The sequence below is a fragment of the Callorhinus ursinus genome, unplaced genomic scaffold (assembly GCF_003265705.2).
Source record: "Callorhinus ursinus isolate GAN/ISIS: 27379988/994484 unplaced genomic scaffold, GSC_fseal_2.0 scaffold40, whole genome shotgun sequence".
In the NCBI taxonomy this organism is placed as follows: domain Eukaryota; kingdom Metazoa; phylum Chordata; class Mammalia; order Carnivora; family Otariidae; genus Callorhinus; species Callorhinus ursinus.
The window spans coordinates 10,816,128-10,836,623 of record NW_027397102.1 but is presented as its reverse complement, the minus strand read 5'-3'; the positions used below and the strand labels follow the sequence as shown (position 1 = coordinate 10,836,623).

The 20,496-nt window shown below is 37.2% G+C and overlaps 1 protein-coding gene and 1 long non-coding RNA gene across 3 annotated transcripts in view; both read right to left on the bottom strand.

Moving 5' to 3' along the window:
- The window catches only part of LOC141370610 (uncharacterized), a 202,930-nt gene that overhangs the window by 113,801 nt on the left and 68,633 nt on the right, over nucleotides 1-20,496 (bottom strand). The gene's annotated exons all lie outside the window — the stretch shown is intronic.
- The window catches only part of APOOL (apolipoprotein O like), a 138,162-nt gene that overhangs the window by 66,338 nt on the left and 51,328 nt on the right, over nucleotides 1-20,496 (bottom strand). The window lies entirely within an intron of this gene.

Below are 20,496 nucleotides of genomic sequence, written 5' to 3'. Positions count from 1 at the left end.
GAAATTAAAGAAGAATTAAAAAAATTCATGGAAACCAATGAAAATGAAAACACAACTGTTCAAAATCTTTGGGATACAGCAAAGGCAGTCCTGAGAGGAAAGTATATAGCAATACAAGCCTTTCTCAAGAAACAAGAAAGGTCTCAAATACACAACCTAACCCTACACCTAAAGGAGCTGGAGAAAGAACAGCAAATAAAGCCTAAACCCAGCAGGAGAAGACAAATCATAAAGATCAGAGCAGAAATCAATGAACTAGAAACCAAAAGAACAGTAGAACAGATCAACGAAACTAGGAGCTGGTTCTTTGAAAGAATTAACAAGATTGATAAACCCCTGGCCAGACTGATCAAAAAGAAAAGAGAAATGACCCAAATCAACAAAATCATGAATGAAAGAGGAGAGATCACAACCAACACCAAAGAAATACAAACAATTATAAGAACATATTATGAGCAACTCTATGCCAGCAAATTAGAGAACCTGGAAGAAATGGGTGCATTCCTAGAGATGTATCAACTACCAAAATTGAACCAGGAAGAAATAGAAAACCTGAACAGACCTATAACCACTAAGGAAATTGAAACAGTCATCAAAAATCTCCCAAGAAACAAAAGCCCAGGGCCAGACGGCTTCCCGGGGGAATTCTATCAGACATTTCAAGAAGAATTAATACCTATTCTCCTGAAACTGTTCCAAAAAATAGAAATGGAAGGGAAACTTCCAAACTCATTTTATGAGGCCAGCATTACCTTGATCCCAAAACCAGACAAAGACCCCATCAAAAAAGAGAATTACAGACCAATATCCTTGATGAACATGGATGCAAAAATTCTCACCAAAATACTAGCCAATAGGATCCAACAGTACATTAAAAGGATTATTCACCATGACCAAGTGGGATTTATTCCTGGGCTGCAAGGCTGGTTCAACATCCGCAAATCAATCAACGTGATACAATACATTAACAAAAGAAAGAACAAGAATCATATGATCCTCTCAATAGATGCAGAAAAAGCATTTGACAAAGTACAACATCCTTTCTTGATCAAAACTCTTCAGAGTATAGGGATAGAGGGTACATACCTCAATATCATAAAAGCCATCTATGAAAAACCTACAGCGAGTATCATTCTCAATGGGGAAAGGCTGAGAGCCTTTCCCCTAAGGTCAGGAACGCGGCAGGGATGTCCACTCTCACCACTGCTATTCAACATAGTATTAGAAGTCCTAGCCACAGCAATCAGACAACAAAAAGAAATCAAAGGCATCCAAATCGGCAAAGAGGAAGTCAAACTCTCACTCTTTGCAGATGATATGATACTGTACGTGGAAAACCCAAAAGACTCCACCCCAAAACTGCTAGAACTCATACAGGAATTCAGTCAAGTAGCAGGATATAAAATCAATGCACAGAAATCAGTGGCATTCCTGTACACCAACAACAAGACAGAAGAGAGACAAATCAAGGAGTCTATCCCATTTACAATTGCACCCAAAACCATTAGATACCTAGGAATAAATCTAACCAAAGAGGCAAAGGATCTGTACTCAGAAAACTATAAAATACTCATGAAAGAAATTGAAGAAGACACAAAGAAATGGAAAAACGTTCCATGCTCATGGATTGGGAGAATCAACATTGTGAAGATGTCAATGCTACCTAGAGCAATCTACACATTCAATGCAATCCCCATCAAAATACCATCCACTTTTTTCAAAGAAATGGAACAAATAATCCTAAAATTTGTATGGAACCAGAAGAGACCCCGAATAGCCAGAGGAATACTGAAAAAGAAAAGCAAAGCTGGCGGCATCACAATTCCGGACTTCCAGCTCTATTACAAAGCTGTCATCATCAAGACAGTATGGTACTGGCACAAAAACAGACGCATAGATCAATGGAACAGAATCGAGAGCCCAGAAATGGACCCTCAAGTCTATGGTCAACTTATTTTTGACAAAGCAGGAAAGAATGTCCAATGGCAAAAAGACAGTCTCTTCAACAAATGGTGTTGGGAAAATTGGACAGCCACATGCAGAAGAATGAAACTGGACCATTTCCTTACACCACACACAAGAATAGACTCCAAATGGTTGAAAGACCTAAACGTGAGACAGGAGTCCATCCAAATCATAAAGGAGAACACAGGTAGCAACCTTTTCGACGTTAGCCGCAGCAACTTCTTCCTAGAAACATCGCCAAAGGCACGGGAAGCCAGGGCAAAAATGAACTATTGGGATTTCATCAAGATAAAAAGCTTTTGCACAGCAAAAGAAACAGTCCACAAAACCAAAAGACAACCGACAGAATGGGAGAAAATATTTGCAAACGACATATCAGATAAAGGGCTAGTATCCAAAATCTATAAAAAACTTATCAAACTCAACACCCAAAGAACAAATAATCCAATCAAGAAATGGGCAGAAGACATGAACAGACATTTCTCCAAAGAAGACATCCAAATGGCCAACAGGCACATGAAAAAGTGCTCAACATCACTCGGCATCAGGGAAATCCAAATCAAAACCTCAATGAGATACCACCTCACACCCGTCAGAATGGCTAAAATTAACAAGTCAGGGAACGACAGATGTTGGCGGGGATGCGGAGAAAGGGGAACCCTCCTACACTGTTGGTGGGAATGCAAGCTGGTGCAACCCCTCTGGAAAACAGTATGGAGGTTTCTCAAACAGTTGAAATTAGAGCTACCATTCGATCCAGCAATTGCACTACTGGGTATTTACCACAAAGATACAAATGTAGGGACCCGAAGGGGTACATGTACCCCAATGTTTATAGCAGCAATGTCCACAATAGCCAAACTGTGGAAAGAGCCAAGATGCCCATCGACAGATGAATGGATAAAGAAGATGTGGTATATATACACAATGGAATATTATGCAGCCATCAAAAGGAATGAGATCTTGCCATTTGCAACGACGTGGATGGAACTGGAGGGTGTTATGCTGAGTGAAATAAGTCAATCAGAGAAAGACATGTATCACATGACCTCACTGATATGAGGAATTCTTAATCTCAGGAAACAAACTGAGTGTTACTGGAGTGGTTGGGGGTGGGAGGGATGGGATGGCTGGGTGATAGACATTGGGGAGGGTATGTGCTACGGTGAGCGCTGTGAATTGTGCAAGACTGTTGAATCACAGATCTGTACTTCTGAAACAAATAACGCAACATATTTTAAGAAAAAAGGAAAAGAAGAAGATAACAGGAGAGGAAGAAAAGGGGAGTATGTCAGAGGGGGAGACGAACCATGAGAGATGATGGACTCTGAAAAACTGAGGGTTCTAGAGGGTAGGGGGGTGGGGGGATGGGTTAGCCTGGTGATGGGTATTGAGGAGGGCACGTTTTGCATGGTGCACTGGGTGTTATGAACAAACAATGAATCATGGAACACTGCATCAAAAACTAATGATGTAATATATGGTGATTAACATAACAATAAAAAAAATTAAAAAAAAAATAATATTCTACTAAACAATGAACGGGTTCACCAAAAAATCAAAGAAGATGTCAAAAATTACATGGAAACAAATGGAAATGAAAACACAAAGGTCCAAAATAACTGGGATACAGCAAACGCATTTCTAAGAGGGAAGTTTATAGCAGCATAGGCCTACCTCAAGAAGCAAGGAAATTTTTTAAAAACCTAACTACCTAAAGAACCTAGAAAAAGAACAAGCAAAACCTAAAACCAGAACAAAGAAGGAAATAATAAAGATTAGAGTGGAAATAAATGATATAGAAACAAAATAAAAAAGATCAATGAAACCACAAGATGGTTCCTTGAAAAGATCAACAAATTTGATAAACCTCTAGCCGGACTCATTAAAAGAAAAAAAAGAGGATTTAAATAAACAAAATCAAAAATGAAAGGAGGAGAAATAACACCACAGAAATAAAAAAACATTGTAAAAGTATATTATAAATTATATTGTCCAACAAACTGGACAACCTAGAAGAAATGGATAAATTCCTAGAAACATATAACCTGCAAGATCTGAAGGAGGAAGAAACAGAATATTTGAACACACCAATTACCAGCAATGAAACTAAAACAGTAATCAAAAAAGGCCTAACAATGGGGCACCTGGTTGGCTCAGTCAGTTAAGTGTCTGCCTTCAACTCAGGTCATGATCCCTGGGTCCTGGGGTTGAGTCCTACACAGGGAGCCGGCTTCTCCCTCTCCCCGCTGCTCATGCTCTCTCTCTCACTAACTCTCTCAATGAAATAAACAACATCAAAAAAAAAAAAAAAAAAAAAAAAAAAAAAAAAGGCCTAACAAACAAAAGTCCAGGATCAGACGGCTTCACAGGAAAATTCTACCAAACATTTTAAAGAAGAGTTAATACCTGTTCTTCTCTAACTTTTCCAAAAAGTAGAAGAGGAAGCAAAACTTCAAAATTCATTCTATGAAGCCAGCATTACCCTGATTCCAAAACAACATAAATACGCTATCATAAAGAGAACTACAGTCCAATATCTCTGATGGACATAGACACAAAAGTCCTCAACAAAATAGAAGCAAACCAAATCCAACTATATTATTAATAAAAATCATTCACCAATATCAAGTGGGATTTATTCCTGGGATGCAGCGATGGTTCAATATTTGTAAATCAATCAACATGATCATCAAAGAGAAAAGATAAAAACCAGTTAATCACTTCAATAGACAAAGAAAAAGCAGTTGACAAAATACAACATCCATTCAAGATAGAAACCTTCAACAAATCAGGGTAGAGAGAACATACCTCAACATAATAAAGGCTTTATATGAAAAACCCACAGCTAACATCATACTTAATGGGGGGAAATTGAGAACTTTTATCCTAAGATCAGGAATAAAAGACAAGGATGTCCACTCCCACCACTTTTTTCACTGTATTACTGGATGTCTCAACCACAGCAATCATATACCAAAAAGAAATAAAAGGCATCCAAATCTGTAAGGAAGAAATAAAGCTTTCATTATTTGAAGATGACATACAATATATAGAAAACCCTAAAGACTCCATCAAAAACTACTAGAACTGATACACGAATTCAGTAAAGTCACAGGACACAAAATCAATGTAGAAAAATCTATTGCATTTCCAAACACTAATAATAAAGCAGCAGAAAAGAAAATTACGGAACCAATCACATTTACAATTATACCAAAAATAATAAAATACTGAGGAATAAACTTAACTAAAGAGGTAAAAGACCTGTACTCTGAAAACTATAAAACACTAATGAAAGAAATTGAAGATGATATTAAGAAATAGGCTTTCCATGCTCATGGATTGAAAGAACAAATATTGTTAAAATGTCTATGTTACTCAAAGCAATCTACAAATATAATGTAATCCCTATCAAAATACTAACAGCATTTTTTTTTTACTAAACTAGAACTAATTATTCTAAAATTAGTATAGAAACACAAGACCCCAAATAGATAAAGCAATCTTGATAAAGATAAATAAAACTGGAGGTATCACAATCCAGTTTTCAAGTTATACTACAAAGCTATAGTAATCAAAACAGAGTAGTACTGGCAGAAAACTGGACACATAGATCAATGGAACAGACAGGAAATCCAGAAATAAACCCACATTATATAGTCAATTAATTTCCAACCAAAGAGGCAAGAATATGCAATGGGAAAAAGACAAGTCTCTTGAACAGATGGTGTTGGGAAAACTGGACAGCAACATGAAAAAGAATAAAACTGGACCACTTTCTTACACCATACACAAAAATGAATTCAAAATGAATTAAAAACCTAAATATGAAACCATAAAAGTCCTAGAGGAGAACAGAGGCAGTAATTTCTCTTACATCAGCTGTAGCAACATCTTTCTAGCTATGTTTCCTGAGGCAAGGGAAATAAAAGCAAAAATAAACTTTTGGGACTAATCAAAATAAAAAGCTTTTGCACAACAAAGGAAACAAAACTAAACAACATATTGAATGGGAGAAGATATTTGCAAATGATGTATCTAATAAAGTGTTAGTATCTAAAATACATAAAAAACCTTATAAAAATCAATACCCAAAAAACAAATAATCCAGTTGAAAAATGGGCATAAGACATGAACAGACATCTCTCCAAAAAAGACATATAGATGGCCAACAGACATATAAAAAGAGGCTCAATATCACTCATCATCAGGGAAATGCAAATCAAAACCCCAATGAGATATCAACTTACCCCTGTCAGAATGGCTAAAATAAAAAATGTAAGAGAAGACAAGTGTTGTTGAGGATGTGGAAAAGAAGGAACTCTTGTGAACTGTTTGGTGGGAATGAAAACTGGTGGAGCCACTGTGAAAAATAGTCTATAGAGGTCCCTCAAAAAGGTAAAAATAATACTATGCTATGATTCTGTAATCACATTACTGGGTACTTAACCAAAAAATACAAAAACACTAACTCAAGGAGATACATACACCCCTCCCCTATGTTTATTGTAGCATTATTTACAACAGCCACATTACGGAAGTAGCCCATATGTCCATGGACAGATGAATGGATAAAGATGTGATACACACACACACACACACAACGGAATATTATTTAGTCATAAAAACAATGAAATCTTGCCATTTGCAAGGATATGGATGGAGCTAGAGGGTATACAGCTAAGTGAAATAAGTTGGTCAGAGAAAGACAAATAACATGATTTCACTCATATGTGGAATAAAAGAAACAGAAGGAATGAGCAAAGGAAAACAAATGACAAAAAAAAGTTTCTTAACTATAGATAACAAACTGATGGTTACCAGATAGGAGGTGGGTGGACAGATGGGTAAAACAGGTGATTGGGATTAAATAGTACACTTATGATGAGCACTTGAGTAATGTAGAGAATTGCTTAATTGTTTAATAAGTATATTATTGAATACCTGAAATGAATATAACAGCATATGTTAACTATACTGGAATTAAAATTAAAAAGTTAATAGAAAAGAACTCAATTGATAGACTGGATACAGTTATTGAGAGATTTAGTGAATTGGTAAATCTGAAGAAACTATGCAAAGAAATAAAAAAAAAATGAAACAGATATGTAAGACAGAATGAAAAGAGAGGGGCAGAGATAATATTTAAACATAATGGCCAAGATTTTTCCAGGACTAAACTAAACAATTCAGAGATTCAGAAATCCAACATATCCTAAGTAGGATAACCAAAAAAATAATCCACAACTGGATATATAATAGTAAAACTCCATAATGCCAATGACAAAGAAAGAATCTTTAAAAAAAGGCAGAGACTAGATTACCTTCAAAGGAATAAATGTTAGATAAAACTTTGACTTCTCAATAACAACAATGCACAAGATAATATCTTCAATGTGCCAAAAGAGAGTAATGCAACAGGGAATTATATACTCAATAAAATACCTTTGTTTCAAAAATGAGGGGGTAGCAAGGACACATTCAGACAGATAAAACCCAAGACATTCTGCAGCCAAATAACCCTCACTAGGCAGTTTATTTACTTACTTGATCATACTTACTTATTTACTAGATCACTGGTTTATTATTAAGGAAGTAACTTAGAAACAGCCAAATAGAAGAGGTGCATAGGTAAAGGTGTGGGGAAAGGGAATGTAGCTTCCATGCCCTCTCCAGGTGCACCATCCTTCCCACATATCCATGTGTTCAATGTGGAAGCTCTTCAAACCCCATATTTTTAGAGTTTTAAAAAAGATTTATTTATTTCAGAGACAGAGAGAGAAAGAGCACACGAGCAGAGAAAGAGGTAAAGGAAGATGGAGAGAAGCAAACTACCCACTGAGTGTGGAGCCCAATGCAGGGCTCGATCTCGGGACCCATGAGATCATGACCTGAGCTAAATCCAAGAGTCAGACACTCAACTGACTGAGCCATCCAGGTGCCCCTCCTTTTGTTTTTTGTTTCTTTTTCACATGTAGTGTTCAATAATTTATCAGTTGCATATAACACCCAGTGCTCATCACATCACATGCCCTCTAATGCCCATCACCTAACTACCTCGTGCCCCCAACTACCTCCCCTCCAGCAATCCTCAGTTTCTTTCCTATACCTAAGAGTCTCTAATGGTTTTTCTCCCTCTCTGAGGACTTCCCATTCTATTTTCCCTCCCTTCCCCTACGGTCCACTGCCCCATTTCTTATTTCTACATATAAGTGAAACCATATGATAATTGTCTTTCTCTGATTGACTTATATTGCTCAGCATAATACCCTCCAGTTGCATCCATGTTAATGTAAATGGTAAGTATTCATCTGTTCTGATGGCTGAGTAATATTCGTGTGTGTGTGTGTGTGTGTGTGTGTGTGTGTGTGTGTGTGTACATATATCACATCTTCTTAATCCATTCCTCTGTCCATGGACATCTCGGCTCTTTCCACACTTTGACTATTGTGGAAAATGCTGCTATAAACATTGGGGAGGAAGTACCCCTTCAATTCACTACATTTGTATCTTTGAGGTAAATACCTAGTAGTGCAATTGCTGGGACACAGGGTAGCTCTATTTTTAACTTCTTGAGGAACCTTCAGACCATTTTCCAGAGTGGGGGTATGAGCTTGCATTCTTACCAACAGTGTAAGAGGGTTCCCCTTTCTCCACATCCTCACCAACATATGTTGTTTCCTGAGTTGTTTATTTTAGCCATTCTGAGTGGTGTGAGGTGGTATCCCATTGTGGTTTTGATTTGTATTTCCCTGATGTCAAGGGACGTGAGGCATTTTTTCATCTGTATGCTGGCCATTTGGATGTCTTCTTTGGAGAAATGTCTGTTCATAGCTTCTGCCCATTTCTTGATTGGATTATTTGTTCCTTGGATATTGAGTTTGTTAGGTTCTTTATAGATTTTGGATACTAGCCCTTGATCTGATATGTCATTTACAAATATCTTCTCCCCATCTCTCCTAATTTGGAGAAATGTCTGTTCATGTATTCTGCCCATTTCTTGACTAGATTATTTGTTTTTCAGGTGTTGAGTCTGATAAGTTCTTTATCTATCTTGGATACTAACCATTTATGTAATATGTCATTTGAAATATCTTCTCCACTTCTGTAGGCTGCCTTTTAGTTTTGTTACTTCCTTTGCTGTGCAGAAACTTTTTATCTTGATGAAGTCCCAATATTTCATTTTTGCTTTTGTTTCCTTCCTTTCGAGACATGCCTAGAATGAAGTAGCTGTGGCTGAGGTCAGAGATTGCTGCCTGTGATTTCCTCTAGGATTTTGATGGATTCCTTTTTCGCATTTAGGTCATTCAAACATATTGAGTTTATCTTTGTGTATGGGGTAAGAAAATGGTCCACATTCATTCTTCTACATGTGGCTGTCCAATTTTCCAGGATCATTTATTGAAGAGACTGTCCTTTTTCCATTGGCTATTCTTTCCTGCTTTGTTGAAGATTAGGTGACCACAGAGTTTAGAGTCCATTTCTGGGATCTCTATTCTGTTCCATTGATCTATATGTCTGTTTTTGTGCCAGTACCATACTGTCTTGATGATTACAGCTTTGTAATATAGCTTGAAGTCAGGCATTGTGATGCCACCCCCAGCTTTGGTTTTCTTTTTCAACATTCCCTTGGCTATGCAGGGTCTTTTCTGGTTTCATACAAGTTCTAGGATTGTCTGTTCCAGCTCTGAAAAATGTCGATGGTATTTTCATAGGGATTGCACTGAATATATAGATTGTTCTAGGTAGCCTAGACCTTTTAACAATATTTATCCCTCCAATCTATGAACATGGAGTATTTTTCCATTTCTTTGTGTCTTCCTCAATTTCTTTAATAAATGTTCTGTAGTTTTTGGAGTACAGATCTTTTATCTCTTTGGTTAGACTTATTCCTACATAACTCACAGTTTTACTGCAATTATAAATGGGATCGATTCCGTAATTTCTATTTCTTCTGTCTCATTGTTAGTGTATAGAAAAGCAACAGTTTCTTTGCATTCATTTTATATCCTGCCACATTGCTGAATTCCTGTATGAGTTCCAGCAATTATGGGGTGGAGTCTTTTGGGTTTTCCACATAAAAATCTTTCCACATATCATGTCATCTGTGAAGAGTGATTTTGACTTCTTTGCCGATTTGAATGCATTTTATTTCTTTTTGGTCTCTGATTCCAGAGGCTAGGACATTTAGTACTACGATGAACAATAGTGGTGAGACTGGACATTCCTATCGTGTTCCTGACCACAGGGTAAAAGCTCTCAGTGTTTCCTCATTGAGAATGATATTTGCTCTGGGCTTCTTGTAGATGGCTTTTATGATGTTGAGGTATTTTCCCTCTATTCCTACACTGTAGAGAGTTTCAGTCAAGAATGCTGGATTTTGTTAAATGCATTTTCTGCATCAATTGAGAGGATCGTATGGTTATTGTTCTTTCTTTTATTGATGTGACCTATCACGTTGATTGATCTGTGAATCTTGAACCACCCCTGCATTCCCGGAATAAATCCCACTTGGTGTTGGTGAATAATCCTTTTAGTGTACTATTGGATCCTATTGGTTAGTATCTTGGTGAAAATTTTGGCATCCATGTTCATCAGGGATATTGGTCTGTAATTCCCATTTTGATGGGGTCTTTGCCTGGCTTAGGGATTAAAGTAATGCTGGCCTTGTAGAACGAGTTTGGAAGTTTTCCTTCCATATCTATTTTTTTGAAAGTGCTTCAGAAGACTAGGTATTAGTTCTAACTTAAATGTTCGGCAGAATTCCCCCGGGAACGCATCTGGTCTTGGAGTCGTGTTTGTTGGGAGATTTTCTATTACTACTTCAATTTCCTTGCTGGTTATAGGTCTGTTGAGGTTACCTCTTTCTTCCCCTTTTAGTTGTGGTACTTTATTAATTTCCAGGAATGCATACATTTCTTCCAGACTGCCTAATTTATTGGCATATAGTTCCTCACATTATTTTCTGAATTTTTTTGGTATTTTCTTGGTGTTGATCGTGATCTCTCCTACTTCATTCATGATTTTATTAATTTGGGTCCTTTCTCTTTTCGTTTTGATAAGTCTGTCTAGCAGTTTATCGATCTTATTCTTTCAACAAACAAGCTCCTTGTTTCATTGATCTGTTTTATTGTTCTTCTGATATCTATCTTATTGATTTCTGCTCTAATCTTGATGATTTCTCTTCTCCTGCTTGGTTTACGGTTATTTGCTCTTCTTTCTCCAGCTCCCAGTTTAGCCTGTGTATTTGAGACTTTTCTAATTTTTTGAGGAAGGCTTGTATTGCTATGTACTTTGCTCTTAAAACCAGCTTTGCTCTATCCCAAAGGTTTTGAATAGTTCTTTTCATTTTCACTTGTTTCCATGAATTTTTTTTTTATTGTTTGTTTCCATGAATTTTTAAAATTCTTTTTACTTTCCTGGTTGACCCATTCCTTCTTCAGGAGGATGTTCTGTGGCCCTCAAGTGTTTGAGTTCCTTCCAAATTTCCTCTTGTGATTGAGTTCAAGGGTCAAAGTTGTGCTCTGAAAATATGCACGGGATAATCCCAATCTTTTGGTATTGGTTGAAACCTGTTTTGTGACCTAATATGTGATCTATTCTGGAGAATGTTCCATGGGCACTCAAGAAGAATGTGTATTCTGTTGCTTTAGGATGGAATGCTCTGTATATATCTGTGAAGTCCATCTGGTCCAGTGTGTCATTCAAAACCCTTGTTTCCTTGTTGATCTTCTGCACTGCTGTGGGTGGGTGTTGAAGTCCCCAACTCTTAATGTATTATCAATGTGATTCTTTAATTTGGTTATTAATTTGTTGATATAATTGGCTGCTCCCAAGTTGGGGGTATAAATACTTAGAATTCTTAGATCTTCTTGTTGGATAGACCCTTTAAGTATGATATAATATCTCTCTTCATCCCTTCTACAGTCTTTGGTTTAAAATCTAATTTGTCTGATATGAGGATAGCTACCCTAGCTTTCTTTTGTGGTCCACCAGCGTGTTAAATGTTCTCCACCCCCTCACTTTCAGTCTGGAAGTGTCTTTAGGTCTAAAATGAGTCTCTTGTAGATAGCATATGGAACAGTAACACTTTTTGCAAGGTAGGAGGTGCAGAGAAGTGAATCCGAGAGAATATGTAGTGGAAGACAAATGGCGGGGACAGGGAGCCACCATAAACCAGGTACCATAAAGTGATATAGGCCCGGAGCACAAAATCAGAACCTTTAGAAGTCTGCATCAGTGAGAGACATCCCTGCCTGAAAGGTGCTCAAATGGCAAAGCAGGGAAGAATCCTAGGTGGAACAGTGTGGTCTCATGATTCCTGGGGTCACAGAAAGAACGGGGGTGCGTGAGCCAGGGGAGTTCCCAAGCACTGGAGTGGGGAAACTGGCTATGGCCAGGGAGCCTGGGAGTGGGCTCTCAACTAGGTTTATCATAAACTGTGAACTGTGGCAAGATTGTTCAACCACTCTCCATGTGGGGGCCCTGTAAGCAACAGGACCGCAGTGACACTTGTCCCTCTCAGGGGAGCATTGGCACGGCTGCACACTGCAGGCATCTTCAGAGTTCGGCACACACAAAAGTGAACATTGCTTTTCCCTGAGCATTTACTGAAGAGGGTGGGCCACAATCTTTTATCTCTAGGGCTGGAGATCAGAGTGCTTGCCAGTTTTGATTTTCATCTTATAAAGCAACCCAGAAAGCCTTCAGGGAACAAAGGCCACATAAAGCAACACGGAGCAAGTTACACTGATCCAGGCCTGCCAGCAAGGAGTGGCACAACTACACCCAGGCAAAGACACCAGAGAATCATCACAGCGGCCCCTCCCCCAGAGGATCAGCTAGAACATTAGCAGAATACCAAGTTCACCAAGCACACAGAACTGCAAAACTCCAGCGCTAAGGGAAAATAGTATATAGAAGTAGAGATTTTTTCCTCATGATTCTTTCAGTTAAAATTTACCTTTGCCACTTTTCTTTTTTTCCTTTTCAACTAGCTTCTTATTTTATCAACTCTTTGCTTTTAGGTATTTTTTTTAACTTTCACTTTTACATTTATATTTTAGAAATAGATTCTTCATTTTTGCCTTCCTTTCACTGTATTTAATTTTATTTTCGTATATATCCAAGTTTCACTTTCTTTACAATTCTGGGATTTGGTGTTTTCTAACAGACCAAATACACCTAGGACCAAATGGATCACCATGTTTTGACCACCTGAGAGATTATATTCTCTCCCCCCTCCTTTTTTTTCTATTTCTAACCTCCTAGGATCTGTCTAGTGTGTACTTTGCTTAGACTGTGGTTGATATTTTTTATTTTGCTCTCCCATTCATCAATTCTTCTCTGGGCAAAATGACTAGAAGGAGGAATTCACAACAAAAGAAAGAACCAGAGGGAATACTCTCTGCAACAGCTCTAATCAATATGGATCAGAGCTGAATCAGAGCTGAAATTCAGGATAACAATGATAAAGTTTCTAACTGAATTTGAAAAAAGCATAAAAGACACTAGAGAATATTTTAGTGCAGAAATAAAATCTGATCAGACCTAAATTAAAAATGCTTTAACTGAGAAGCAGTCTAAATTGGATGCTCTAACAGCTAGGGTAAATGAGGCAGAAGAGAGTGACACAGAAAACAAGTTGATGGAAAGGGAGGAAGCTGAGGAAAAGAGAGAAAAACAACTAATGGACTATGAGGGGAGGCTTCAAGAAATCAGTGATACTGTAGAGCGAAACAATATTAGAATTATTGGGGTCCCAGAGGAAGAAGAAAGAGAGAGAGAGGACAGAAGGTATATTTGAGCAAATCATAGCTGAGAACTTCCCTAATCTGGGGAACAAATCAGGCATTTAAGTCCAGGAGGTAGAGAGAACACCCCACAAAAGCAATAAAGATAAACACACTGACATATCATAGTGAAGCTTACAAATTTCAGAGATAAAGAGAAAATCCTGAAAGCAGGTCAAGAAAAGAACTTCTTAACCTACGATGATAAAAAAACATTAGGCTGGCAGCAGTCCTATCCACAGGGACCTGACAGGCCAGAAAGGGCTGGAATGATATAGTCAGGGTACTAAATGAGAAGAACATGCAGCCAAAAGTACTTTATCCAGCAAGGTTGTCATTCAGAATGTAAGGAGAGATAAAGGGCTTCCAGGACAAAGAGAAACTGAAAGTATCTGTAATTGCTAAACCAGCCTTCCAGGAAACATTAAAGGGAATCCTGTAAGTGAAGAGAGAGCCGAAAGTAACATAGACCAGAAAGAAACAATCTATAGAAACAGGGATGTTACATGTAATACAATGGCAGTAAATTCATATCTGTGTATAGTTACTCTGAATATAAATGGAATAAATGCCCCAATCAAAAGACAGAGTATCAGATTGGATGAAAAAGCATGACCCATCAATATGCTGTATACAAGAGACTCATTGTAACACCTCCAGATTGAAAGTGAGTGGGTGAAGAACCATTTATCATGCCAATGGACATGAAAAGAAACCTGGAGTAGTAATCCTCATATCAGACAAATTAGATTTTAAACCAAAGACTGTAGTAAGGGATGAAGAGAGATATTATATCATACTTAAAGGGTCTATCCAACAAGAAGATCTAACAGTTGTAAATATTCATGCTCCTAACATGGGAGCAGCCAATTATATCAGCCAGTTAATAACCAACGTAAAGAAACATAATGATAAGAATAAATTAATAGTAGACTTCAACACCCCACTCATAACAATGGACAGATCATCTAAGCAGAAGATCAACAAGGAAACAAGGGTTTTGAATGACACATTGGACCAGATGAACTTCACAGATATATACAGAGCATTCTATCCTAAAGCAACAGAATACACATTCTTCTTCTTGAGTGCACATGGAACATTCTCCAGAATAGATCACATACTGGGTCACAAAACAGGTCTCAAATGGTACCAAAAGATTGGGATTATTCCATGCATACTTTCAGACCACAATGCTTTGAATCTTGAACTCAATCACAAGAGGAAATTTGGAAGGAACTCAAACACTTGGAGGATAAAGAGCATCCTCCTGAAGAATGAATGGGTCAACCAAGAAATTAAAGAATTTAAAAAAAATTCATGGAAACAAATGAAAATGAAAATACAACTGTTCAAAACCTTTGGGATACAGCAAAGCTGGTTTTAAGACGGAAGTTCATAGCAACACAAGCCTTTCTCAAAAAATTAGAAAAGTCTCAAACACAGAAGCTAAGCTTACACCTAAAGGAGCTGGAAAAAGAAGAGCAAATAACCCTAAACCAAGCAGGAGAAGAGAAATAATCAGGATTAGAGCAGAAATCAATGAAATAGAACCTGAGAGAACAGTAGAACAGATCAATGAAACTAGAAGTTGGTTCTTTGAAAGAATTAATAAGATCAATAAATCCCTAGCGAGATATATCAAAAAGAAAAGAGAAAGGACCCAAATTAATAAAATCATGAATGAAAGGAGAGATCACGATCAACACCAAGAAAATATAAAAAAAAATTTCAGAACATATTATGAGCAACTATATGCCAACAAATTAGGCAATCTGGAAGAAATGGATGCATTCCTAGAAACTTATAAACTACCACAACTGAAAGAGGAAGAAACAGAAAATCTGAACAGACCAATAACCATCAAGGAAATTGAAATAATAATCAAAAATCTCCCAAAAGGGGCGCCTGGGTGGCTCAGTCGTTAGGCATCTGCCTTCAGCTCAGGTCATGATTCCAGGGTCCTGGGATCGAGCCCCACATCAGGCTCCCTGCTCCACGGAAAGCCTGCCTCTCCCTCTCCCACTCCCCCTGTTTGTGTTCCCTCTCTCGCTGTGTCTCTCTCTCTCAAATAAAAAAATTAAGTCCTTAAAAAAAAAATCTCCCAACAAACAAGAGTTCAGGGCCAGATGGCTTCCCAGGAGAATCCTACCAAAAATTTAAAGGAGAATTAATACCTATTCTTTTGATGCTGTTTCAAAACACAGAAATGGAAGGAAAATTTCCAAACTCATTCTCTGAAGCCAGCATTAACTTGATCCCCAAACCAGACAAAAACCCCATGAAAAAGAATTACAGACCATTATCCCTGATGAACATGGATGCCAAAATACCCAGCAAAAAAACAGCCAATAGGATCCAAAAGTACATTAAAAGGATTATTCACCAAGACCAGGTGGGATTTATCCCTGGGATACAAGGGTGGTTCAACATTCACAAATCAATCAATGTGATAGATCACATTAATAAAAGAAAGTAAGAGAACCATATGATCCTTTCAATTGATGCAGAAATAGCATGTGATAAATCCAGCATCCTTTCTTGATTAAAACTCTCCACAGTGTAGGGATAAAGGGAACATATCTCAATATCATGAAAAGCCCACAGCGAATACCATAGTCAATGGGGAAAAAGTGAGAGCTTTTCCCCTAAGGTCAGGAACATGGCAGGGATGTCCCCTATCACCACTGCTATTCAACATAGTACTAGAAGTCCTAGCCTCAAAAATGGATGATAGACCTAAATGTGAGACAGGAATCCATCAAAATCTAGAGAACACAGGCAGCAACCTCTTTGACCTCGGCCGCAGCAAATTCTTGCAATACATGTCTCCAAAGACAAGGGAAACCAAAGCAAAAATGAACTACTGGGACTTCATCAAGATAAAAGGCATCTGCACAGCAAAGGAAGCAGTGAACCAAACTAAAATGCAACCTACAGAATGGGAGGAAATATTTGTAAATGACACATCACATAAAGGGCTGGTATCAAAGATCTATAAGCAATTTATCAATCTCAACATCCAAAAAACAAATAATCCAATCAAGAAATGAGTAGAAGACATGGACTGTCATTTCTCCAAAGAAGACATACAAATGGCCAAAAGACACATGAAAAAATGCTCCATATCCCTTGGCATCAGGGAAATACAAATCAAAACCACAATGAGATACAACCTCACACCAGTCAGAAATGGCTAAAATGAACAACTCAGGAAACAACAAATGCTGGTGAGGATGTGGAGAAAGGGGAACCCTCTTACACTGTTGGTGGGAATGCAAGCTGGTACAGCCACTCTGGAAAACAATATGAAACTTTCCCAAGAAATTAAAAATAGAGCTCTCCTACACCCAGTAATTGTACTAGTAGGTATTTACCCCAAAGATACAAATGTAGGTATCTGAATGGGCACCTGCACCCCAATGTTCATAGCAGCAATGTCCTCAATAGCCAAATGGTGGAAAGAGCCAAGATGTCCACCAACATGTGAATGGATAATGAAGATGTGGTATATATATATATATATATATATATATATATATATATATATATACACACACACACAATGGTATATTACTCATCCATCAGAAAGGATGAACACTTACCATTTACAATGATGTGGATGGAACTGGAGGGTCTTATGCTGAGCAAAATAAGCCAATCAGAGAAAGACAATTATCATATGGTTTCACGCATATGTGGAATATACAAAAAGGTACAAAGGACCATAGGGGAAAGGAGGCAAAACTGAATGGGAAGTCATCAGAGAGGGAGAAAAACCATGAGAAACTCTTAACTACAGGAAACACAACTGAGGATTGCTAGAGAGGAGGTGGGTGGGTGGATGGGGTAATTGGGTGATGGGCATTAAGGAGGGTAACATGATTTGAGGAGCACTGGGTGTTATAGGAAACAGATGAATTACTGAACACTACATCTGAAACTAGTGATGTACTACATGTTGGCTAACTGAATCTAAATAAATAAAAGCAAAGACAAGAGACAAAAAAGGACACTACATAATGACAAAGAAGACAATCCAATAAGAGGATATAATCATAAATATTTATGTATCCAACATGGGAGCACCTACATACAAAAAGCAGTATTAACAGACATAAAGGAAGAAACTAACAGTAATATAATAACAGTAGGGAACTTTAACACCCCACTTACATCAGTGGATAGATCATTCAGTCAGAGAATCAACAAGGCAACAGTGGCTTTGAATGACACATTGGACCAGATGGACTTAACAGATACAGTCAGAATACTCCATCCAAAAATAGTGGAGTACTCATCCTTTTCAAGTATACATGGATCATTCTCTAGAATAGGTCACATTTAGTCCACAAAACAAAGTCTCAATAAATTAAAAAAGAAGTGAAATTACATCATCCATCTTTTCCAAGCACAATGATAGGAAACTAGAATCAATCACAAGAAAAAAACTGGAAAGAATACAAATACATGGAGACTAAGTAACTTGCTACTAAACAATGAATGTGTCAACCAAGAAATTAAGGAGGAAATAAAAAAATACATGGAGGTAAATGTAAATGAAAACACAATGATCCAAAAACTTTATCACGCAGAAAAAGCCATTCTAACAGGCCTCTATAGCAATACAGGCCTACCTCAAAAAACGAAAAATCCCAAACCTTTTACCTAAAAGAGGTAGAAAAAGAAGAACAAATAAATACCAAAGCCAGCAAATAATACATTATATGTTAAAAAAGAAAAAGAAGAAGAAGATAGTAGGAAGGGAAAAATGAAGGGGGGGAAATCACAGGGGGAGATGCACCATGAGTGACTATGGACTCTGAGAAACAAACTGAGGATTCTAGAGGTGAGGGGGGTGGGGGGATGGGCTAGCCTGGTGATGGGTATTAAAGAGGGCACGTTCTGCGTGGAGCACTGGGTGTTATATGCAAACAATGAATCATGGAACACTACATCAAAAACTAATGATGTAATGTATGGTGATTAACATAACAAAATAAAATAAAATTTAAAAAAAGAAAACATAATAATAATAAAGATCAGAGGAGAAATAAATGAAATAGAAACTAAATAACAACAAAAAACCCACAACCGATCAATGAAACCAGGGTCCTGCTTCTTTGAAAAGGTAAACAAAATTGGTAAACCTTTGGCAAGACTTATCAAGAAAAAAACAAGAGAGGACTCAAGGAAATAAAATCAGAAATGAAATGAGAAATAACCAACACTACCAAAATACAGAAGATTATTAGAGAATATTATAGAAATTTATATACCATCAATTTGAACAACCTAGACGAAATGGATAAATTCCTAGAAACATGTAACTTCACAAAACTGAATGAGGAAGAAATAGAACATTGAAACAGAACCATTACTAGCAATGAAATTGAATCAGTAATCAAAAATCTGGCAATAAAAAAGCCCGGGACCCAATCAACTCACACATGAATCTAACAAAACATTTAAAAAAGAGTTAATATCTATTCTTCTCAAACTATTCCAAAAAATAGAAAAGGAAGGAAAGCTTCCAAATTCATTCTACAAGGGCAGCATTACTTTGATACCAAAACTAGATAGACACCACACACACACACCCCCCTACAGGCCAATATCTCTGATAAACATAGATGCAAAATGTTAGCAAACTGAATCCAACAATGTGTGAAAAAAAATCACTCACCATGATCAAGTGGGATTGATTCCAGGGATGCAAAAGTGGTTCAGTAAGCACAAATCAATCAATGTAATGCATCACATTAACATGTGAAAGTATAAAAACCACATGATAATATCAATACAGGTATAAAAAGCATTTGATAAAGTAAAACATCCATTCATGATAAAAACTCTCCATGAAATAGGTCTAGTGAGAATATACCTCAACATAATAAAGGCCACTTATGAAAAACCCACAGCTAACATCATATTCAATGGTGAAAATCTGAGAGCTTATCCTCTAAGATTAGGAACAAGACAAGGATGTTCACACCCACCATTTTTTAATCAACGTGGTACCAGAAGTCCTAGTCACAGTAATCAGGCAAGAAAAAGATAGAAAAGGCATCCAAGTTGATAAGGAAGAAATACAACTTTCACTCTTGGCAGATGACAGTATTATATATATAGAAACACCTAAAGAACCATCAAATAACTACTAGAACTGATAATTCAGCAAAGTCACAGGATATGAAAGTAATATACAGAAATTCATTGCATTTCTACACACTAATAATGAAGTAGCAGAAAGAGAAATTAAGGAAACAATCCCAGTGACAACTGGACCAAATATAATAAAATACCTAGGAATAAACTTAACCAGGAAGGTGAAATACTGGTACTACAAAACCTATAAATCACTGATGAAAGAAAGTGAAGATGACACAAAGAAATGGAAAGACATTCCATCCTCAGAGACTAGAAGAACAAACATTGCTAAAATGTCCATCCTACACAAAGCAATCCACAGATTTAATGCAATCCCTATCAAAATGCCAAGAACAATTTTCACAGCACTAGGAAAAATTATCCCAAAATTTGTATATAACCACAAAAGACCTCAAATGGTGAAAGCAATCTTTTTTCTTAAAAAAAGATTTATTTATTTCAGAGAGAAGGAGGGAGAGAGAGAGAGAGAATCCTAAGCAGACTCCACACTAAGCACAGAGCCCAATGTGGGGCTCAATCTCATGACCTGAGATCACAACCTGAGTCGAAACCAAGAGTCGATTGC